Source organism: Aquila chrysaetos, chromosome 5 (assembly GCF_900496995.4).
Source record: "Aquila chrysaetos chrysaetos chromosome 5, bAquChr1.4, whole genome shotgun sequence".
In the NCBI taxonomy this organism is placed as follows: Eukaryota; Metazoa; Chordata; class Aves; order Accipitriformes; family Accipitridae; genus Aquila; species Aquila chrysaetos.
The window spans coordinates 48,985,876-49,011,044 of record NC_044008.1 but is presented as its reverse complement, the minus strand read 5'-3'; the positions used below and the strand labels follow the sequence as shown (position 1 = coordinate 49,011,044).

At 40.5% G+C, this 25,169-nt stretch overlaps 1 protein-coding gene across 1 annotated transcript in view; it reads right to left on the bottom strand.

Annotated features, from left to right (window-relative positions):
* SEMA6D (semaphorin 6D) overlaps nt 1–16,667 on the bottom strand; it is a 231,900-nt gene extending 215,233 nt beyond the window's left edge. Inside the window, exon 1 of the mRNA XM_030014926.2 lies at nt 16,645–16,667. The gene's annotated coding sequence lies outside the window, so the exon portion shown is untranslated. The remainder of the gene's footprint in view (nt 1–16,644) is intronic.
* Nucleotides 16,668–25,169: the final 8,502 nt, after the last annotated feature.

Here is a 25,169-nt window from a genome sequence, read left to right as displayed (position 1 = left end):
GAAAGCGTCAAGCGCTATTAAAAAAATAGTTCATGTAATTTGTTTTCCATCTTTCTAAAAAAAAAATTTGGCTTATACTGCATTATGGTTTTCACCACTCTAGCTGTTTTTAAAGCACAAATTATTTCTGGCTTTGCTTAGAATAAAATATGGATAGCATGTATGGGAAAAGTTACTTGGACTACTGACTGCAGTTGTGTATATACTTTGTAGTTTTGATAGTTCTGGTAGCTATGACCGTGTCACATGCTAGACTTGATACGAATGAAGCAAACATCTTCAGAATGCAGCACGTAAAATATAATTTTCCTTACTAGCTACCAGTGATGCCAAACTTCTGCTAAAATCCCCTGTAAATTGAAGAGCAACTCCTTGAGGATTTTATTTATTTAAATTACCATTTCGTAATAGCAATGAGAGGCCCCAGGTAATGAATTCATGAAAGACTACTGTACCACTCAGGTAGTTGAAGTAAAGTAACACACCCTTCAGCTCATTCCCAACAATACCACCGACATCAGGAGTATATTTCAAAGGGATTAATACCTGTTGTGCCTTATTGTTTAACTATACACTAACTATGGAGAATGTAAATACATAATATAATACTGGAATACTCAAAATTTCTTTTTGATCATAGAGCTCAATGGGTAACTACCACTTCCAGAACACTGTTTTTTAGAATTTATTGAATCTATTTAATACCTACATTACCTGGCTACCAAACGCCTCAAAACAAGAAATGCTGCCATTACTTCTAAACTAACAGCACATCCAAGGCACAGTCTTTGGGGTGGCAGACAGGTTCCTTATTTCTCATCTGCTGCAGGAAAGAACTTGAACCGCAGTTCTCCCAATCCCTGCATTTTTGTCTGCGATAAAAGCTGAAGGACGACAGCAGCGTACAGGTACCAGCCTGGGTGCGTGAAGGCACTCTAACAGCAAAGCAAGACCACCGCTGGTCGTACGGCTTCACTGCCACGCGCACCCCTGGTCAAAGGCTCTGCCTCATCGCAATGTTGTGGGGGACAAACTACGGTCTTATCTCCACAATGGCACCAGTTAGATGAAAGAGTCACTTTCTATTCAAGCTGCTGGAAATCTCCCTGCATCTAGTGATATCATCTGGACACTAGTTAGCTTACAAGCAGCAACTTCAGTAGTTCAATACACACCAAGTTTAATATAAGTGATTATCTAGAGCTTTGTAACTGATCATTTAAAAAACAAAGCCCCCACCTCACTTGTTATACAATTGCAAATTTGCATAGAGGTCGTACTACAAGCAATTTTTAAAGCAATTTAAACTAATACAAAGGAAATTTAGCTTAAATCTCATTTTTATCACCAACTTCCACTACCAGATTACCCCAGGTAATTTCTTAAACACATACAAACATACCTATACAATTGTTTAAATCATCTTTACCTGATTTACTTCATGTTACAACAGAGTTTAGGAGCAATGCAGGTACCTAAACATAGACATCTAGTGCTATTTTAGATGCCTGAGGGCATCCCACCATGGCTTTCAACTGCTGCTAAAGGAGGCATTAAGTCGTCTGTCACACCTGCTAGCCCTGACAGATGTCTCAGGTACCCAAAGCATCTAAAATGGCATTAGATGTCTATGTTTAGGCTTCTGAATCTTTTCCTTGGTGCCTAGAGAAAGTGTAAATGGAGGACGAGAATTGGTGTCCTGGCATCTGTCATTTATCTCAAACACAAACGCCACAGAAGCAGCGGAAGTGTGAAATCTTTACATTGTCTCACTAATCTATGTTTCCACTCTGTTCCCAGCAAATCAATCTGTGACAAAATACATAGTATGTTGTACATTATCATAAGCAAAACCTATTGCAATGAGGAAAACTAGTACAGATTTTTATGAGGGTAAATAGCATCTCACTTCCAAAACATCAAATTGGATTTACATGAGACAGAAGGATGAAATGCCCTCCTTCAACCACAATTCAAGTGGAATCAGTCTCTTGCTCAGTCCACTTGCAATTTATTTGTGTCACAGCATGGGGAAAGAAAATAAAGATTCCCCCCCCCCCATTTCTTAAATATTGGCGCTCTCTGCAATGTAACACCATGTTGACACCTCTATCTGAACAATCCATAAAGAAGAATCAAAAACAAGGTCATGGCAAAAAGTGTGAAAATGCACTGTCGTAAATGTACTTTCATCTCAGCCAGATGAAATCAATCAATTAGCTCATAATATTGTAGTAAATAATCTTGTTGCCATATAGAGAGACTTCAGGCATACGAAGGGGCTTTTTATAACATACTAGTCATTCTTCCTGGGTTCCTACTTTGAAACTTTGTGGGGAGTTTAATATTCAGACTTAAATAGTCTTCTAAGCGTTGTTCCAAAGCCACATAATGTAGAAACAACTTGTCTGGATGTAAATTAGGAAGAGTGAGCATTCAAGAAATGCAAATTGCACAAGCTTTCCTCTGAACACATGGGGTGAAAATGGAATTTTTAGCCATATGCAGGAAAGACCACCTTCAATGGAGATTGTGCAACAGCCTTTTAGGCTTCCTTCTCCTCCCACTTCCTTCCTCCATTCCCTACCCCAGAACACTGATCTCGTCAACTGTAGCAGAGTTTACTACTACAGCATCTCATGCCTCTTATTTTTTTGATCTGTAAGTCAAGGGATTTCCATGTAATTTTCTAAGCTAGGTTTAAAACATTAATAAAAAAAAAACAAAACCAAAAAAGGCTTTTTGAAAACCTCTGGTTAACCATAGCTCCTGTGGCTTTATTTCCAAGTCTTAAAACTGTGCCTCTTTCATATGTTACTTCTGTAGCCATATATTATAGAATTTTGCCATAAATGTTAATAACAATACCTTTTGACAAAATTAAAGCTATCATGGTTTTATACCAGTCATAGAAAACACCCAAAAGAATTCCGCAGAAAGGAAAATAGTTTTAAATGACAACAGAAATGATTGCTTACCTCGCTTTCTTGGTCACATGAATTTTCTCCAAGACAGTACAATAAATTGTACTCCAAATTGTTTATGAACAATTGACATTCATCTGGAAAGTTTGGCAAGCAGTTAATTAAGCCCTGTAATGAAACACTTAAAAATAACTCATTCAGTCGCTGAATCCCCACAAGTAATTGTACAGGTCCATTTTCCTTTTTTGGTTTTACAGTTATTTCCAGGTATAAAAAATGTTTGTTACAGTATCAATATCCCTTTAAGAACCTGGCATATACATTTACTACTACAAACAGCCAGTAAAGCAAGTAATTTATTTCAAAGAAACAAACTAGTTGGGACATTTAACAACTTGAGGAAAACAAAATGTGTCTATTATGGAAGGGCAAATCTCAAGTTACTGGGAAATGTGCAGTGGTTAAAAGCTATTTTGGACCTAACCCTCACTCTTAATTACAAAGATGTTACATGTCTGATTAACCCTCAGCACCCCATTGGCTCTGTAGCAGCCAGACGACCCAAGGGAGAATATGAAGAAGCCACTGAGAGCCACCAGCTCAGCTCCACTGCTACCACCACTTTCCATGCAATGGAAGGAAATGATCATAGAGTCATCTTTCTTGCAAAGGTGCTGTGTTTCAAAGGCAGAAAGAGAAAATCAATACTGTGTGTGGGATAGAAAAAAAAAAAAAGAATTTGTTTTCATTAACAAAACTTGAATGACTGCAAGGTCATCAACTAGCTAGGAAGGGAAATCTACTCACCATCTTGCCATGATACACCACTCTCCTTTACAAAGAAGATAAGAAAATTGAAGTTCGTCATGTCATGAAATCAGTTGGTTAAAAGAATACCCAGAAAAACAAAACAACCCTGGTTACCTAGAACATAAGACTTCAAAACGCCTCTAAGCAATTTCCCTAATTTCTGCCTACATAATCAACGTTCCACTGTTGAAGATGGAGGGAAAACGCACTTTTCCCTTTAGACCACCTGCTTGAACTTAACTAAGCTGATTATTGTTATTGTGTTTATATTGCAGCAGCACCTAAGATTAAAGATGCACATAATCTTTTAAGGCTGATAATCTGTCTAATAGTCATTTCATGGCTTATTTGAAACAACCTGATGTTAGTGCAACAAATGAAATCTCTTGAACGCTCTCTGCATAAACAACAACAAAGACTGAAGAAGCCTTCAAGCTAATCTAGGATTTTTTTTTTTCCTTTGGACCTGTTCCTCTCCCCGTGAGTACGTGTCCAAGATGCACATATACTGTGACACAATGCAGGTTTTTTTGTGTTTTGGTTTGGTTTTTTTTAGTTGCTTATGAATCACAAAAAATACTCAAGAACTAGAGAAAACCCTCAGTCTGAAGTTCACTAATGCAGCTCTGAGTGTGAACACACACAATTTCTGATCGGGTTTTCAAGTGACAGTATTACAAACACTTTGTTTGCTGGAGGTAATAATGATTTATGTAGCCAGGGCCTGTGATCAAGACAGTCCAATGACTTTCTTTTGCTTAATTTTAGCCATATACAACTCCCTCACCTAACTGAAAACCTCAAAACCACAACATACCACATAAAGCTGTGGTTCCTTTTATTACATGTATAATATTACTATTAAAGCTTTGCTTATCTTACCTTCTCCTTCCCCCACAAAGTTTTAGAAATCTTCAGCAAAATTACTTTTCACTACCAATTTCCACAAATCTTTCACTTTTACAACACTATGATCTTCAGGGAAAAAAAAGCCCAACTTTTTCTAGACTGAAAACTGAGAGTTTTTTTGTTGGGGGTGGGTTTTTTGTGTTTGTTTTTTTGTTGTTTGCTTGGGTGTTTGTTGTTGGGGTTTTTTTGTTTGTTCGTTTGGTTGGTTGTTTTTTTTTTTTTGAAAGCATCAATGTTTGCCACTGAAAAGCAGTTCAGACTTTCAGCCTGCCAGTCTTGCTGCAATCATGACATTGTTTAAGTTCATAATTTTCAACGTGATAGAAATCCTGGTTTAAACTACCTCTGCTTTCCAACAGCACCTGCACAAATGCAGGAGTATTTCATCAGCCTGGGGCAGACCTCATAGCCCACAACTTGGGAAGAGGACAGAGCACAGTAAATCAAAGTGCTCTTTAAGGGACACATACTCAAGCAGCAAGTCCCAGAACATCCGAAGCTTCCAACACTGGTAGTGTGGTACTGACTTGAGAAAACTGCTAACATAAGCTGATCTCCAGCCACTTAAGGCTCCTAAATCAAGACCACCACTTTAAATGTCAGAATGAATCTTGAAAGCACCATGGGGAGATTAAGAAGTGACAGAGATGCCTAATGTCCAACTGACAATTTTGCAAGTTTTCCATACAGGTTTTCACTTTTTTTGCAGATCTTTCACCAATTGAGGCTTAAAAGATACACTCATACTGTTCTGATCACACAGATACGCTGAAGAGCACTACTTGGCCAGACTTCAACAGCAACCTCACAGAGTAAATATGAATGGAGGTTAGAGCTCTCGATAAAAGCAAAGGTATACCAGTTGGCTTTCATCATCCATGTTTCCCCTAGGTCTATGAGAATGACCCCAACACATGCAAATTAAACATCATCCCCATTCAACAGATACTGAGCTAGATATCAGTATTCATTAACATGAATAATTGATAGACACAGGGATTTCGAAAAAATCTTATTTCCATGTAATGATTTAAATTCTATACTAGACACTAAGTTTACATAAAAACATGCTGTTTAGTAAGTAACTGGTATCACCAGTATTGCAAATTTTTGTAGCTTTCTGGAATTATCCAAGGTAAGAAACAGCTGATCAGCTTTACCATTACATTCTATAATCTTTGTAAGGAAATAGTGCACCTATCTCTGCTTAAGTTCCAATTCTCACAACACTGATCTGGTATAATAGAATATTTTACTGTAAATAACACATATAGCTTCAGTTTTGGTTGTTGTTTATTTGTTTTTCCACATCAAGAGCACAATATTAAATAGGAAAACTGTAATGATTACAAACCACACAGCCAAAGAAAGAAAATGAAGTGAACCATTACAGATTTTACACTCCTTTATTAAACTTTTTTCTTTTATTTCAGTGGATATAAAGCTCCCAACAGGTATTTCATGCGACACAGAAAGCTGCTTTTAAACAGTATTATTTTATTGCCTAGCCAACTCTTCCAGCTTTCAGACTGACTCTTCACACCACCAAAACCCTAAGATTGATGATAATGAAGTGACAGTAGATGAGTTAGTAATAGTAACCAGAGGTGTACATTTTCAACCAGGATAGATACAGTTAAGAGGAAGGCTTCATTGTAAAGAAAAATAATGTGCATAATTCAGCAGCTATGCCATTCCACACACATATAATTAACAAGTCTTCAGCTCATTAGCAGGCTGTATAAAATACATATAATATGCTGTGCAGAACTGATTGAGAATAAAAAGCTTCTCATGCATTACAATAAATGATTTAAATTGTTTTGAAAGAGCAGTATCAGTAGCATTTAAGGATATGATTCTCAAACCAACTTATGGCTCCATCTCCTTCAGACTGACACTTTCACCCTCGTGGTTTTCAACAGATATCTTGCCATGCTAATTCTAGTATAATACGTTTGATCAGTGATTGCTGAGATTCTACTACAACCCTGAGAGACGAACAGGACCTAGGCAGTACAAACGACTGCATCAGATAGCTCTGTGTAAGCAACAAAGAAAGGATGTACACATATCACATTGCATGCATATTTCAGCATCAATGTAGTAAGGATATTTTTGAGGGACAACACATTTAGCACACACTAGCATCATCTCTTTACTTGTCTATATGTTAATTAGTAGACTGCACAATTTCAGGGTTCCTTCTTCAGACATATGATAAAGGGCAGAACATTATTGCACCTGATGACACCAGCACTTACATGAGACCTTGAAACTATTAGTCTGTCTCAAGGGACAAAATAGTTACTCCTGAGCTGTAGTGACACCTCCTGGCAACAGACCGAGAAGGTCTTTTCCCACACAACAGAATTTTTCCTCCAGACAATTCTCAGGGGTTTCAGCCAAAAGGCAACAATCATGGTGCTCCCTCCAGCCTGGCTTCAAAGGCACACTGCCCAGAACACCAAGCAGAATCTTCTGATTTATAAGCAGTACTGACATTTTAGAAATTGAGAGGCTAAGATACAGGAATATCAGCCTCTAAGATCTCCAGATTTATTGGACCACACATTGGCCTTTCTTGAGTGGTTGGAAAAATAGCTGCAAAAGCTAATCAACTAGCAGCTTAATTCATACCATGAATCCTGAAAAGTGTTTTCTCACTTCTCTGTGAAACCCTGTCTGTTTGCTAAGAGTTTATATCTTTGCCCTCCACAGATTCCTGACAAATATTGTAAGCATGATTTTGGTAAGAAGAATATAAATTAGCATTGAAGAAACAATAGCTAAAGACAACCTATAACCCAAACATAATAATACATAGGAAAAACATTTCTCCCTGCTTTGGGGTAGGTAACAAAGTCAGTGTAAGCTGTAAATTCTGTAGAAAGCCAAAGATGACAATTGTTTACATGCATTCTAAAATACATTAAATAACACAGTAGTAGAAGTGAAATAAATAATTTTTGATCTTTATAGCAATTTTGAACAGCGGACTTAGCGGCAGAGGGACAGCCATCGACTTCAGCAAGCACTCCACATTTAAAAGTCCTGCAGCACTGACAACTCAAATATTTATATTCAAGTGAAAGTCAGACAGCAAGTGCATTTGTTAGTTTAAGTTTAGCTTGCTGACTAAAACCAAATACACATTCAATGTTTTACACAGCAATCTGTTCCCCCACCCCAATGGTACAACCAGTATCCAGCATTTTGAAGGACTTGATTGCTCTCATTATAACATTTCTGTCATGTCTTTTGTGCTGCCTTTATAGAGTACTATTTCCTTCATACTCACATAAGAATAGAAAGCTGAATTTTTGCCTGTTTTCTTTTGTGTCTTTGTCTCCCCCCCCCCAACTCTTCAGAGAGGTAATTATGACATTTTAAAGTACTTTGCATATGCTGCAAGGCAATCAAGAAAATTCATTTGACAAACTGGATTATAGACTGTCTGCCAGAAAGCAAAGTGGTAACAGCATTTTCAACAATTTCTCAACGAGTACGTATGTTAGATGCTCACAGCACACTGAAATAATACGCAAGTAAGAAAAGTTCTACCTTTGCAGTTTAAACAAAGCAAAAAGCCCCGTGAAAATTATGTATTTCCTCTCAACACATACAATATCAAATTGTAAAACTTTTTTTTTTTTTAAACAATTGAAAGCCTAACAAGGTAAATCCCCATTTGACAATTAATTGCCGTCTTCAGAAACTCCATACTCACAGATAATGAGCTGAACCACGTATGTGAATATTTCTACAGGGTAAAATGGTTACAGAACAGTGTTACTTCTCAGATTGCAGTGCTTTAAGAGTTAGCTGCATTTTATCTTCACTCCATCTTATTTTCAAGAAGATAAATACCTAAATACATAGCAATCTCTTTCATTCTCTGCATCTATCCATCAACATATATATCTCTTCCAATTGTAATGCAGTCATCTTAAGTTCGACTGCTACTGAAATCTAATGCCAACATTACCACATATTTTCTCCCTCTCACCCATACACTTATAGATATGCTAGCTGCATACCCACAGACATAATTGCTTTTCAGTGTCCAGCTTCATCCTCCAAGACACTCACAGGTATACTGTGTACAGAAGTATTTTGTGGGAATTCTTGAGCTACTCCGTATGCAGAAGACCGAGTAGTAGAGCACTCTGCTTGTGTTAGTTCACACCGTTTTTCTTACTTAACTGGCTTTCCTATCAACGCAGTGCTGCACAGTGCAAGCGCAGACACATCCTAGCAGGCCTGGGGTTCTGCACACAGAAAAATATTCCAGACTACCCAGGATGTGTCAACGGTAGGATGGGAGCTGTGTGCCTACCCAGGGCCGCCCGACATTTCCTATTAGAGGATGCTGTAATAAGTACAGCTAGGTATAGTTCTGCACAAGTGTCATTATGCTGACATTTTACACAGGGGAAAGAAAAAACCTTTTTCTTATGCTTTTTCAATAAATGCCTCATCAAAATTTCACAGTTTGGTAAGAGAAAATGGGAATGCTTTAACATGGACAAGCCATGTTTTCCTGAGAAAATCTGAAGGCTTTCCTGCATTGGTGGGAAGACTTGACATTTGATCAAAACAATAACACTTCTAACGTGTCCTAATGACAGAGATGAATTCTTCACATGGAAGAAGAAAAGCTTGTCTACTTTGTAAGTGTGTGAAATTCTCTGTAGGGGTTTAGAGTTTAACAGCTGTGTTCTCTGAAAATTCAGCATGTGTTCAACATATTTTATCTTAAATGTTCAGGGACATGGCAAAAGTCTCCCCAGATTTTTTTTTTCCCCCAGTTTGGTGGAACCAGCACAGCTTTGGCTACCTAGGCAACGAGCAGGTAATGCTTCTCTCCTCACAGCCACAAACAATTTGGAGAAAGAGCAGGGTTTTGTTAGTTTTCAAATGGGAACAAGAGTTGACTCACTACCAGAATAGAATAGCAGTAAGGAGACTATAGAGCAGACAAGTGAGATTGTGTGGGAAGTGAAAATGAGAGCAATAAAGAAATACTGAGATCAGTGAACCTGTATAGGAGGGGGGAGGAAAGGGGCCATTAAAAGAAATCAGTGACTGGGCAAGATGTCTGGAGAAGGCGGCTGGGAATGGAAAACAAAACTGGGATGATGAAGGTGAGCAGTGGAACATTCTGGAACGAGAAACCAGGTCCAATTTATGTGGGGTACTACAGCAAAGAACATGTGGCTGTGGAAAAAAGAGATGTCCAGTCATCAGGATGTGACTTTAGATGAATGAATTGGAATCCTTTTCCAGATCTGAATGGGATCCAAGATTGCTGGGGAAAATAATAGAATAATGGTAGGTCTGGCAAAGTACATACCATGTTCTCCACTAACATAGTTCAAGCAGAACCAGCTATTTTCCTTAACACTTCATTAGTTCAGGTGGCACAAACCTGCCTGGTGATCCAAAGGTTCAAAGGTTGCTCACAGACTAAGGAAGCAGACACAACATCTTTACCTCTTTTAACAGCATAGGAAGGTACTAACACAAAGCAACATAGAAGCAATATTAAAAAAAAAAATAAAATTATAGTGTTATGCATTCACGAGCAGGGAGTAACAAGCCTGCTCATAGTTTCAGCCTGCTTACTCTTGTCTAAACGTAATGAAGACTTACACATCAACTCACCGGAGGGGGGGGGGGAATTATAGGCAATCCCCAACCTTTTTTTGTAGTAAAAGCTGAGAGGTTTGCAGTGAATGAGACACAAGACTGAAGGAAAATTTGACTGATAAATGCAGTTGGGAAGTTGCTCTAGAGAACTGATTCTAATCCTGTCTCTACAACAGAAATGCAAAGAATGGCCCTTGATCCAAGCTTGATCCAACAGATACGACCAATAATTGCATGTGCCTCGTTTCTTCAGTGACCAGCACGACAGCCTAGAATCCAACCTGCAAAAGCTTTAATACTTGTACCGGCTACAGGGTTTCAATCAGAGCCCGGGTGGTACTGCTACTCAAAAATTCATTAAAAAGCTGTGAAGTACTGTAAGAAAATAGATTTGACTATTAAAACATCTGATCTCATAGCAGGGTCACAATAATCAGTAAATGGAGGGGGGTGACACACAGAACAGGATGGATATTGGATAACTCAAAGATCTCTTGATCGGGGCACTTCACAAAAAAATTTTTGGAAAAAAATGTCATGTAATTGAGAGATCTAATTGGAGACCGTCTAGAAAACACACGTTCTAGTTTTGAAAAATTTTGGATACTTGACTCTGTGACTGCTGTTCATATCCTAGATTTTTCACTTTTTATGTTTTGTATGAAACAAAAAGGGACTTAGCACTTCATTAGACTTTGCACTATAAACCCACATTCTCATGCTAATAATGTTTGTGTAATTTCTTGTTTATAGCTGAAATGTCCCATCGTGATCTTTTGCTTTGTGAAATGGTTGGTTTCCCTCCCTTCCGAAGGTGATTTTTCTTTTTAATTTTACAGCCTTAGACAGGTTCATTCACCTGTTTTTTTGAATTATGGGAAAGTGAAAAAAGCAATACTTGCTTGAAATGGCAAAGTATAAGTAGGTCTCCCTCACCTCAACCCCAATTCAAAAATGCTGAACTTTATGATCTGACATTTTCAGGTTGGCTACGTCTGACTTCGTACTGGACATTTTCATTGCATGTGAAGAACTTGCTCTCTTCCTTACCCCACACCAACAAATAAATGAGGTTAAAGCATTTTTAAAGTAGATCTTGTAAATTTGGCTAGTATTGGAATTACAATAATATTTCCCATCATGAGCTAGCAAGAAACTACCAGCCATGAAGAAAATGCAGGGCTAGACTACTCCTTTCTAGAGCAGCTGCAATAAAGCAGAATTCTGTACTTCAGGCTCTGACAAAGAGCCTTCTAATACCTCTTGTAGACAAAAACTAAGATATGTAGAAGGGAATAGATCTCAAGAGAGAATTCTGAGCCTTGGAAGGCTAGCAAGGAAAATGGGCCCAGGCTGTTAACTCCAGAAGACTGCTTCCTTTTGTTCTAGAGGCAAACAGAATCTATCAGCAGTTTGCCAGTTAACATTTTAACAAAGAAAATTAGGATCCCGTACATCTCTTAGATGATCTGCACAATGGTTCTGCTCTCACACACACAGAATGCAAGTCCTTAAGCATCAATTCGGCTGGCCTTCAAGAACATGGATGGATCACCAATTTCCATATTAATACTACTTGTCAGGATGAACTCTTCACAGGGACAACTTCATGTGCAGTGTTAGTAGCATGAAAATTCAAGTTCAGAAACATAATACTAGTTACAGACACATGCTACAGCTGGAGAAAGAAAATGTGTGCTATCACATTGTCATGACTAGCTTTGAAGTGGGAGAAAAAGTTGTAGGTGTAAAGAGATCTCAGAGCTAGTGAGCAAACCAAACAGTTTGAGTAGAAGGAATTGGTTTCTTTGGATAGACTAGGGGAGACAGCAGTGGTATATCAGTGGGAAAGGTAAGGATTAATGAATATGAAATATTTCTGAGAACTGAGAGAAGATGATCAAAACCAGAAGTGGCAGAATAAAGAAAGGCAAAAGTTGACTTTATAAAGGGAATTACAACCTAACAGAACAGGCAGGGTGGATTCAGTGGAAGCTAACCTCACTGAAAAAGGTCAGAGAGACTGAAAGGTGAGCTCCCATTAGTGAAACAAAGTTAAGAATATGTAATTGAAGCTGCTTAAAAATACTACTGCAAAACTGATAGGAACTCCTACTCTGGAAGAAAGGACTCAAAAGCCTCTCTTCCAGGTGGAGATCTTTCCTACTTGAGCTAAAGGAGCAGTCCCTTGGCTAATAGCATCGTAAGCACTTACTGCATTCGCAGGCCTGCCACAGGAGCAGAACACACTGAGAAATACAAAGACTCTTCCTCGACAAAGAAAGCTTGTCTCCAATGTCTGAATTGTATGATAAAGTCAAGTGATCTTCAGCTTACAAGGGAAGAAATAGGTGTTTTATACCATCAGAAAAAAAAGAACTCCCTAGTTCTTTCATAGAATAACATTTGTTTCTAGCCCAGAAACACTGCCAGGTATCAGCCTTCAGAAATACTGCATCGTTCTTTTCTCTTCTCTTATTTTAATTTATAATTACATTTTGAGTATTTGTCTGGTTTTCTATACACCATTTACACTACTTCGCAATTAAATCATCCACAACATCACCATAATTTGAGACACAGACTTTTCCAAAGCTTCACTCCCTATGTAACAGACATCCTTACTGACTGCTTTCTCGCCTGGAAAAGAGATGAGCATTAAGCACTTCCTTGGAGGATCAACAATACTTGATTACTTCAGATCAAACCTAGGACTTGTTTTATGACCTGGAGTTCCTGCCGATGTACACTCTGTTGCAATTCCCACTTCAGTTCCACTGCAATTCATTCCAGAAGAATCACCTGAAGTATTAGGGATAATCAATGTAGCTGTAGTATGGCATGGAAAGTACCACAAACCAACAGATAAACTGGTATGTATTCTCCAGTACCCGTATTTTGTCATCTGTCATTAACATTGTCATTTATAAAAGGGTCTCCTCCATTTTGAATCCACTCAGGTTTGAGTTAATTTAAAAATATAGTGCCACAGCAGGAATTGATTCTCAAGATAAAGGATTAAGAGACAGTATTTAAAAATAAATTCAAAACAGTTGTAAATAGCAGCAGAGTTCAGTAATAAATTCTCAGTAGCTATCCTTGGTGAACAGCAGAGGATGTCAGCCTCCTACTCCATCCACATCCCCAAAGGAACCACCTAGTTTTATCTGTACTGACCCAATACGGTGCTGGTGGTCAACGCAGACAGCAGTGATGAGCTCCATGTCATCTGTCTGCTGACCGTGACCACCACTTCTGCCATGCACACATGGGAACCAAAGAGGAGGTAAAATGGGAACCAAAGAGGAGGTAAAATGAAACTGAACTCCAAAGACCCACATGTTTCAAAGAAATCCATTTTTGGAAAGTGACAGTCCACAACGTTTAGTGCCAACAACAGTCATGAACTGAGGCATTCAAAAATTGTAAGATGGCTTGGGCCTATAAATACAGCCCACTTCCACTGGTTCGTTCTCGAATCCACAGAGAATGGAATAGGATTAGAAGAACTGTGCTACAAATATCATATTTAAGAAAGAGTGAATTGTTAAAGTAAACTTTAGATAAAACCACAGACCAAGAAATATTTATTTTTTTGCATCTTGACATGTTAAGATAAGCAATATTTATACAAGATATCCTTTAAAATTAACACATTGCTCGTTTTGACCTTTGAAAATTTCAGCTACCTTCTCTCAGACAGTTGGTAAGCCTGACTTTCCATAGCAGATTGTATGTCCTTAACTCTTCCAAGATCCAACAAAGACTGCTCCCAGCTTCCTCCCATAGCTTTCCCACACTTCCTAACAGAAGGTTCCATAACCTGAACACACTGAGGTATTTAAACATAAATTTACAAGATAGAAGTAGACCAACAAAAGATTTGGACCTAGCAGAGAATTAATTTCAGAACAATAGCTTTTTTATTTATTTCTGTTTTTACAGTGAAACCATAACCAGAAAACATGCAAGTATCAGTATACAAATAACTCTCTATTTTGGGGTCCTGAGAAGTTTCAGCAATTGCCTGTAGCGTAATGAATGTTTGTAATTCATTAGATTCTGTTTAAAAATGCAAAGCACGCCACAACATCAATGATGTTCTCTTTATCTTAACAAAAAGACTATTACACTTAACGTTCTTCTGACAGAGCTAGCATGTTTCAAAATATGTATTTCTTTTTTATAGTATAATGTTTACAATGGTGTGTTCATATTTAAATTTAAATTAACTGTATTAATGTCATATTTCAGGCAAGACCATGCTCTGCTAATTATCCCAAAGAGCTTCAAAATCTTTACAGTATATTCACTGCATTTATATCATCTCCACAAACTTACTGATCTTGTTTATATAATTTTGCAAATGACAAGATGTGTAGGATAACTATCTAAATGAACTAAAAATTGTGTCATGGACAGATCCTTCACAGATTTGCAATTTGTAGCTGTCAATCTTCCTACAGCTGCTAGATAACAAAACAACAGTTCTTTTCTTCATGCAGACGAGCAAATTCAATAAACATTGGTAAGGGTTCTTTTCCAAAAGAAAGAAATCTCTGCTTCTCCACTGTCTATTAAACCTTTCCTTATACACATCTTAACTCCTTTCTTCTTTTCCTCAGGGAAGGAAAAAAGTCATAGCAATCCTATGTATTTTAGCACCATATTTAACCAAATCTGAGTTATGTGAAAAATGGGCTTGCTGACTACAAAATATTTTTGTGAAAAGGAAAAATATTGGGGGGGGGGGCAGGGAAAAGATATATACAGACTTACAACTCACACCATGTTGTAACTGGAGAACACACAATGGGAGTAGCTAAAATGATCATTAAAGGCAGCCAACGCATTTTTATTTCACCTTCTCAATCAAGACCTGCCTGAAATGGGCCAAGTTATATTAACATTTGATAGAGAACACAAACAAACAATAATGGGATCAATATTGTGTGAATCCTGTAAATTCAAAGTTGTGAAATGAGCAAGGGCACTGCCTATGTGATTTTTTTTTTCTTTTCCTCAAGACGAGGGCATAAACTGAACTGTAGTTACAAATGCTGTTAAGAATTGGATTAGGGACCAACATCCACAGTGATAGGAAAGAAAAGGAATTCAATCAATAGAAAATCATTAGGGAAAGGGCAATAAAAATGGAAAATGAAAACAAATTGCTACCACAGCAGAGAGGGATTAAATGGCTGAAAATGCAAACAACCTTATATTCCATTTTATAAATCACTTCAAGATTTCTTCTTTCTTCAAAGAAATTATACATCACTTTCCATAATCACAACACCAGTTCTGTACCACGGATTTTCCCTTTGAAATCAAACTCCACATTAGACAGAGGTGTTCGCAGAATGTGCTGCTCCCAGGGGCTAGAAAACTCTAAGCCTCGGCAGACTAATGCACTTAGTAAGTCCATCAAGGACCATCAAACAAAAAGCATTCAAGGCGGTCAGGTACGTTGGGTCCACCGAGATTAACACCCAGCATCACTTGATGCACAAGAACATTTTAGAGTCAAGAGTTGTACCAGTTCTTACACGAGATATTTTGAACCGTCGCTACCTTGCACAGCTAAAGAAATACTCCCTTGTGGGCGCAGTGAACAAAGTGATCAGGACACGGACTTGCAAGAGGAGAGGGTGCTCGCAGGTGCCTGTGTTCAGTGAGACACTGGCAGACAGTACACGTTTGCCTCATATACCTCACCGATTTACTCTGCTCTAGATGCACATGCCTTATGATGGCAAAGGGGATTCATGAATGCTGCGGAGAGAGAGACCTTTAACATCGCACCCGCTTACGCTCCGAGACAACCGAGACGGGGTAACATCGTTTAAAATAAATAAATATTTCCTCAGTCCACCGAGTAGGAAGGGCAGAGCCTCCAGCTGAGAGAATAATTGGAAAGTAGAAACAGCTGAGAAGAATTAACGGCACCGGCAGCCCCGAGCTCCAAACCGCCCCAAGTGCCCGGCGGAGAGACACGTACCAGCGGCGGCGGGCGCCGGCCGGACCCGCGGCAGCCCTTCAGCTCGGGGCTGGCGAAAACACCCACGGAAACACCCGTGAAGACGCTCGCGGCCGCCCCACCTCGGCCCCGGCCCAGCTCGGCCCCACCTCGCTCCCAGCGCCCCCCCCCCGCCAGCCTCGGGGCGCCGCAAACAATGGGCGGGAGGCGAGACCCGCCCCGCGCAGCTCCGCGCAGCGCTCGGCATCCCGGCTCCGCGCCGGGCGACGGCACCGCGGGGAGGGGGCGGCCGCAGCCAATTCCGCGGCGCCGGGAGGGGGAGGAGGAGGAGGAGGAAGGGAGGACGGACGGACCGACCGACTCACTTACTCGGGGCTGCGGCAGGCCGGCGGGGGAGAGCGCGGCTCCGGGCGCGGCTGGCGGCGCAGCAAACTCCGCGGCGCGGCTGGCCGGCTGGCGGCCCGCCCCGTGCGGCCGCACTTCACACCCCCGCCCCGCCCCGCCGCCCCGCCCCGCCCGGCACCTGCGCCCGCCCCCTCCCCGCGCGCCCCATTGTCCGCCGGGCGGCCCCGCCCGCCCCCGCGCACCTGCCCGCCCTCCCCGTCCCGCCTCGGGGCCCCCACCCGCCCCGCCCGCGATCCTGCCCCCGAGCGCCCGGGGCCCGGCCGCCCCCCCCGCCCCGCTCACCGCTCGGCGTTTTTCGGCCTCTTTATTTTCGCTTTCCCGTCCCCGCTCTCCTCCGTGCCCCCTCTCCGCGTCCTCCTTCCTCCCCGCGGGCCTCTCCCCCCGCCTTTGTCCCTTGCAGTACCCCCCCGCCCCCGGCTGTAACCCAGTCCCGCTCCTCCGGTGGTTACCCGCCCGAGGCCGGGGGGCGGCGGCCGTAACGGGGCTCCCTGACGGGCTGCGCGGCCGCATCTCGGGGAACCCGGCAGCCGCCCGAGCCGCCTCCCGCCCCGGCTCCAGCCGACGCTGCAAATGCTCTTCAGCGATCAATAAAGAAGTCATTTGGCTTAGCTGCGGGGAAGGGTATCAAACAGAGATTTTCCTCTGAAAAGTAAATCCTTTTACTTTTCCCGCTCCGCATCCTGGCGAACTTTCCCGTTACGCGTGCCCACGGGTTGCTTCCCTCGGCTCACCTGGCTCCCGAGGAGCGGGCAGGTCCTGTCCAGGCCCTCGAGGAACCGCCGCTTGAAAGTGCCGCTGCTCATCTTTAGCACCTGCAATAGAGTTAGAGCAGACAACTCAGGTTCACTCCCGGTGGGGTCCAAGTTCATCGGCAAAAGCCCTAGGTTTTGACTTTGGCGTGAAACAGAAATCTTCTGGTTTGTGTCGTCGCACATTTTGCAATGATGACCTTGCAGAATACTCTCTTTCTCAGCCAACATCAGAGATAGTTGGCTTTCAATTTGAAACTTAAGTGTAAATTTAAGCTCATTTTTTGCAGCTTCTGTTTTGCTGCTGTTGTTTATTAAAATCTCATATTTGGGGAGTTGCAACATAATGTCTAGTCCGAATGTCTTTGTTTTACTGTCATTTTCACTGAAGAAAAAAACAAACAAAAAAGCCACTAAATTGATGATTTGGGTGGTTCTAACCTGAGTTCAGAATCTCGATATTCCCTTTGGAAATAAACGGAAGTTAAAGCATATAGAAGAGAAATTATTTTGCATCTTATCTTCAAGCATAATCTATTAAGGAAATCATCACACCCTTCTCCAGATACAGGTTCCTCTACAAATAAGGAAGGGGATTGCTAGAGAGGAAAGTGATACTTGTGCAGGGGATGAGGATGCTAATATATACTTTTTTTTTTTTTTTTTCTGCTGGGAGTCCTCTAGTGACAGTCCTGTTTCTCAGATTCTGCAACAGCAGCTTGGCTTCAAGCCATAAGCAGTGGGGGCTGACTTCGATATCTCCTCCAAAATCTTCTCTTCTTCCTCTTCCGTCAGTGGCCCGTGCAGATCCAGTGCTGCCACTTTTGTCATTCGCCGTTCTGCTGAGCTCTGCCTGCCAGCCCAGAGCCCACCTGAGGGACAGTCTTTTTCCACAGCCCTTTTCACTCTGCTTGGGCACTCTCTCCTGTAAAAACATGCCTGCTGGTTCAGTCTGTCACTACGTTATTTCTTGTGGTGGGGGATTTGCCTCAGTATTGTTGCTGCTTTCATTTTTCTTGGTGGCGTCTTGCAAGTTTCCAAATCCCGCTTCTTGCTACTCTTCCAAATGAGCCGAAGCGCTAAGGCTGCCTGTTCTGTCTTTGGTTTGGGGAATGGACTCACTGTTGGCCACCATTTTGCGATTGCATTTGATTTCTTTCTCATTGCTATCATGAACCAGACCCGGCTAGAAGGACCATGCCTGACGTGGGTGCTGAGGCCGGCTGGCTGGAGCCCTGCTCGCTCGTGCGCACCTGGCACCTCTCCCTCCAGGCCGCTGGCTTTGCCTACCCTGCTCAGCTGCCTTGTGCAGTCTTCCTCCTCCTCCAGGCTGTGCTGGGTTTCCATCTCCAGGATTTGGTTGCGGGGGGGCTGCAGAGGTCACCTCTGTGAGGAGGGGGTGAGGCTGCCCGGTGCCGGACACAGCCGGTTCCTCAACCGTCCCAGCACGGGGCACAGCTGAGCCCATCAGAGAAGCACTGAGTAAGGAGGAGGTAGAGGAGTCTGGGGTGAGGCAGTGAAGTGAGCCTGGGGGGGGCGGGAGGTATTTTTTGGCTTTGCTTCTCAACGTCCAACTCTATTTTTAATTGGCAAGAAATTAATTTAATTTTCCCCAAATCGAGTCTGTTTTGCCCATGACGGTAATTGGTAAGTGATCTCCCTGTCTTTATCTCGACCCATGAGACTTTCCATCTTATTTTCTCCCCCATCTTGTTGAGGAGGGGAGTGAGCAAGCTCCTGGGTGGGCAGCTGGCAGCCGGGAAAAGTCAACCCACCACAGGGGCTACAGTCAGTGGAGAGGAAACAGAATCCTGTTCGAGCACATCAGTTTCAGTGCAGGCTGTGTTATAAACTTCTGCGTGTTGTGATGGTCCAGTACTGCCAGAGAGGGGTCCTTTTCTGTCCATTCTGGCATCACCACCCTTCTCTTGGCTGCCTTTCCCACTGACTCTGCAGAAGGTGTTGGGGGTACTGAGAAGATATCTTTTGCTGAAATTCCCATTAGGCAAGAAATCATTCACATTTCACTGCAGTGTGACATTGTCTGAACAGGGCATTTCAGTAGACTGTAGCACCTTCAGTTTTCTGATTACAATTCTTGTCTGAATCTACTAGAGCCAGGTCAGCTTGTGTATTTGTATCCTATAGTCGCCTTTGCAGAATTATACTGTGACCGCATGGGGCAGAAATCTCTTTTTACTGTCAGTCACTATACTCTTTGCATTTCCCTTACTGTCCCATAAATGATCTCAATTGAACATTCATTACTGGAAAATAGAATGCTCCCCCCCCTCCTGCTACTTCTTGAGAATATCTCTGTTTCAAGTTGTGAGCATGTGTCTGTCTTATAATATCACTGACTAAATTGCTTGGAATTTACGCTTAGTTCCCTTTAAACATAATTGTAGATAAATCCTGGGTGAATTATTTTTTTGCATGCACTAAATTCAACAAAGATGCAGTTTCACTTAGTTCCCTCAAATAGTTACCGATTTGGATTATCTTTGCTGCATAGTTTTTGGGGGTATTTTCGGGATAAGATTCACAAATCAGCCAGAGTCGTTTTCGTCAATCTTTCCTCTTCTAGTATCTTAAAGGCTAGGTAAATTTTGAAGTATGTAGGAGATCCAGGTCTAGTTCTGTTCTCTGCCTGAGTGAATTTGAATTCTCATTGTTGATCTACTAAGTTGGAAGTTATTTGGGGGTGTAAGAAGCAGGAAAAGAAGATTATTTTCCTGCCAATACTGTTTCAATACGTACAAATAACATTAACTGGAGCAGGAATTACATCAGTCTTCTCTCAGGTGAGAACTAGGAGACTAGAGTCCGGCTCATACTTTTCAATCAGCATTTATTTCCACATGGAGTTCAACAGGGCTCCAGCAAGAGAAGCTAGAAGAGCCCTGCTTTGCAGCCTTGTGGATGACACTCACCCTGGATATAGCAACATGGATGCAAATCACTAACAAGAAAGTGAACTGAGCCTGGAGTGTTAAGGTGCTTTTAATTCTTGTGGTGATACTTCTCCTGGTACCTTTCTTAGGGTTTGGGTGGACAAATTGACAGTCCAAAGCGGGGAAACTTATTATCAGCTTTTCTCCACTCATGCCTTGTGTTCTTTCTTTTCTTAGTTAGAAGTCAGTGCAACTTGATGTCATAGCACTGCATAAATTTTTCCTTGCCCTTTCCATTTTCTAAAATGAAACTATTATCTGCTCTGATCTTAACACCTGGAAAGTGCCTCCTTCAGTTTATACTAAGTTCAGTGTAAACTAGAACGCTTCCTGGAAGCATCCATAGTTACTTGTTTTTGTAGGTACTTACCACAGGATGAAGAAAACTTTGTCAGAGACAGGAGAGCTTGTATAGTTTAACAGAAAATAGTCACTCTTGAACGTTAGCAAAGCAGGCAAGAGCGCCTCAGAGGCTGTTCATGAGCAATGTTATTCTTCACTATTAAGTGTTTCTGAGCCAAAGCCAACCTCTAGTATACCAAAAAACTTTGTCACCGCTGTTTGGAGGCAGATCCACACTGTGCTTGTTTCCAAAGATGTAACAACACCTTTTCTTTGAAGATATGCCTGTTCCTTCTTCAATTGTTTTACTAAGGCTGCTGGAAGAGTGGATGATCCCCATCATACTGGGATGCTGTTGTCCTCCCTCTTTCAGTTTGGAGTATTTTTGATGGCACTTGGTGAGCAAATTGCTCTTTTTCATGCTACGCTCTTGCTCAGCAAGGTATTTCTGCCTGTCAGCTGTAACAGACTCCGAGAGATAATGTTACTTGTTTCACAGATTTCTTATTAACAGCTTGTTTTTGCTTACAGGACTCAAGAGTACATATACTGTATATCACCAGCTCTCAGTTACATTTCTCTAGTGTAATATTTGTAATATTATCAATGTTTCTGGGGCTCATATTGCAGCTGGTCCCGTGATTGAGCTGCAATTGAATTGGTTTGTGATCTAATAGCTCAATTGCAAATATAGCAGCCTTTTTTCCTGCAGAGAGTTTAAATCAAGAGTTTGTGAAGCAGTTAAGGTCATATGGCAGATATCCTCCTGCTCTCTGGAATTCTCAATATTCTTAAGCACTCTAGGTGCTGCTGTTTCCCCGTCCCCCTTTTCTTTTTTTAGTTTTGCCCCATGACTCTTCATCTCCTGTAAGCATTTTTTTTCTTTCTCTCTACTGCAGATACACTGGTTCAAGCTTTGTGTCTCTGACCCTGTCCTGCTACCTTAGCTTCTTTGCATGGCACTGTTTATCTTTTCTGCACTGCGTGTTGGTTCTGATGTGCTCTTTTTCCTGCCAAATGTATCTGACCTTTTTTGTGCATTGCTTTAGAACCTATGTATTTGTCTTAAGAGTAATCCAAACCAATCAAAACCTCCTCTACTGTAACCGGGAAACAGGTGTCCCACAGACGATCTAATCTCTAAGTAGAAAATTTTAGTATCTCCATACTTTTAAGTGGGAATGGCAGAATTCTTAGGTCTGTTATTTAAATATCTATTCCCTCATTACTACTCCCTGTTGGCATCAGGAAATACATAGTCACATTCTCTTGAACTTTCTAGCTACACTAGCTGTTTCAGTGTCTCAAATATTATTCCTTGTCATGGTGGAACAATATCTACCTTTAAAGTATTCCAACTTAGAATAGGCAACATGTAAGTGAATCTCTATGTGCTCTGATACAATGGAAAAACAATTTGATTCTTTTTCCAGAATAATGCTTGGAAATTTCAGCTTTCATTTAAGAAAACCTGAACTGTGTGGTTCTTAGAGTTGCAACATTAACCTAAATGTGTAAAGTAAGCAGAAGACAGAATATCTGTAAAAAAGGGAATATAATAAAGTTTTGCAAAGAAAATTGAAAGGTCTGCTTCTTTCTTAATGTATATTTTATTTACTGTTAATTACCACAATGTACCCTTAAGCAAAGTTGTCATGAAATATTATTCTGATTATATCAAACTCGGAGCCCTAGAGAATCAGGCTCAGTGAATGCAAGTGAAATTGCTTCAGATTGCAGAATACAACTAGACATTAATAGCAGAATTGTTTCCAAGCAGATAATAACACACAATGGCTTGTTATTCTTGTGATAATACTTCAGATTAAAAAAGGGTACGAAAGTGGAAGTCAAAACTTATTTCATATTCAAGGCATAAAATACCAGTGAAAGGGCAACTAAGTATCCTGTCTTCTTTTAAAAGATGGTGTCACTTAATAATAATCCAAATAGTAAGTGTTGATATATGACCAGTTTTACAATAAAACCTGCCTAAACATGAAGTTAATTTAAAAGATTCTTGCCAAAATTCCACAGGAGAGTGCAGACTGCAGAAAAATTCTCTAAATTCTCTATTCTCAAACCTTTTAAACAAGAACACTCCATTGCAGTAGACAAATCAGCTACCCTAGTGAACTAGACACCAAGAGAAAGCATCTCTCAAGAGACAAATTTAGAAAATAATTTGATACGTGTAAGAACTGAGAGATATTTAAAAGGTAAACAAGCCTACAAACATGTTTTGTTCTACAATTGCTATTACAAACCCAAATGAGCACAGACATGAACTGATTCATGTGATCTAAATATACCCACCAAACATTAATATTATCTGACGAAAACCATGAAAGCAGTGGCAGCTAAGATCTCAGAACAAAGATATCCACCACGTTAGAGGCAATACCTACACTTTGACAAGTTAGATGACAGAAGACCTGAATTAGAACTTTGATGCTAGCATTATAACTGGAGGTCAATATTTCTACTCTAAGCACACACAGAGATAGCAGAAAACAGGGGAAAACATTGTTAAAAGTTAGCCTTTTCTGTGTCTGCATGTGGACTACTTTACATGTACAAAGCAAAGGGATAAATACACAGAGAAAACAGTAGTTACCCATAATGCCAGTACAGATTCCAGGCCTTGTACAAAGTTTTAGCAGAAGCAGAAAACTGGGGTAGTTTTCTGAAGATGAAAATTACCTATTTCAATCTTCTTGGCTAGAGGAACAGAGGAACTAGTACAAAACTTTAAGAAAGTCTAGTAAACAAGCAGAAACAACCCATCATTGAAAAAAAAATCTCTTCTAGATGTGAAAGTCATGTCTACAAATGTATGAGTACATCAGTATCATGGACAGTAGTGCATCGCAGAGATACTCCAGTTAGTTTTTATCAAACTTCTCAGCAGGATAAATTAGATTGTTTAGGACTCTGTTTTGCCGTAGCTCTGGTATATACAGTATGAGTTGGCTTGTTTACAGCCTGTTTAGATATCTCCAAGACACACTTTGGCCTGAAGGATATATATGTTTGCTGTCTTCTAAAGATGTGGTCTCATCTTAATGTATTTTGGCCAGCTTTCTGCATCCCAGGATGAGTAACTTTGCATCTGCCTGTCTTAAAGCACTTCTTTAAGGCAGTTCTACAGGTTATTTACATTATTTTTGTGTGGACATCCTCTCTTCATTGTTATGGTTCTCTCAATCTTTGGCTCATACACGAGTTTTAGTGCTAGGTATTTTATACTTATATCTATACCTGTATAGGAAAGATTCAGGCTTCCCCCTTAGCCCTACCAAAGCTCACTGACAGTATCCCCATTTGATGATGAATTTTCATTCACACACTGTGATTTTTTTTGGTCCTGATCAGATTTTCCACCAGTGAAACATTTCCCCCTTTTGAAACATAATTGCTGGGATTGTCCTATTTGTGCATACTAAAAATTTCAGGTAAAAAAATAGAAATGCCTGATTTGGGGCAAATTGGCTTCTTAATAGAAAACTATCAGGAACTTTAATGATCTCTTGTTGCTACTAGCATGCTACTTCCAGCATTTTTCTCCCGAACTGATTCACCCATACAACACTTATTTTTCTTCTTCAGTTATGTGCTAAGAATATGCTTATGTCTTCTTTAGCTGGATTTGATGATTTGTACACATTGCCAAAGGTGTGCCTTTGGACTTTCCTAGCTAACGCATTTATCTGTAATATTCCCAGGTTCTTCTGAGTTGTCTATACATTTAAATGACTTTACTATTACATGCTGTCCTCTGATTTTTTTCCTACCAACTTTATAGCTCTTAGATTACAATCAGATTTTAGTATTCCAGGCACACAAATTATTTGATATGTTCCAGTAACTTTGGTTGTACCTCCTTTACTGAGAATTTGTTTCAGAGTCTACACAAACAAACAGCACGATCTGTTGTAGTTACTGGACATTTTAAAACAATCACAGTCAGAATAACAACCACTATTTGTTTTAGTTATTATTATTATGAATGGTTCATGAAAGTGTATATCCTGTAGAGTAAAACAGAAATTAGGGAGAGATTATGATGTATAGTGTATTATATACCAGGTGGTAAAAATACCCTGTACAGTATGAATTTGAGCTCTATTTTCTGTACAGCTTTTGCATTCATGAAACACTTCCTGCTGGCAGAAATAGCAATATTTTTTCACAATCTTTCAAAATCTGTCACAGTTCAACTGCTGTAAACACAACAGATACTTTAAAAAAGTGCATCACAAGGTTGTCCACTTTCAAAAAGGGGGTGATTCAATTGCTGGATGCATTTTTACCATGAGCAAAGAATACTATTCCGTAAGAAAGAGTAAAGATAGGAAATTAAATCTGTAGAAGACAAAAAAAGTCAGACAGACTCAGAAGGATCCAAAAGGAATGATATTCTTCATGCAAGAGAATGCAATGT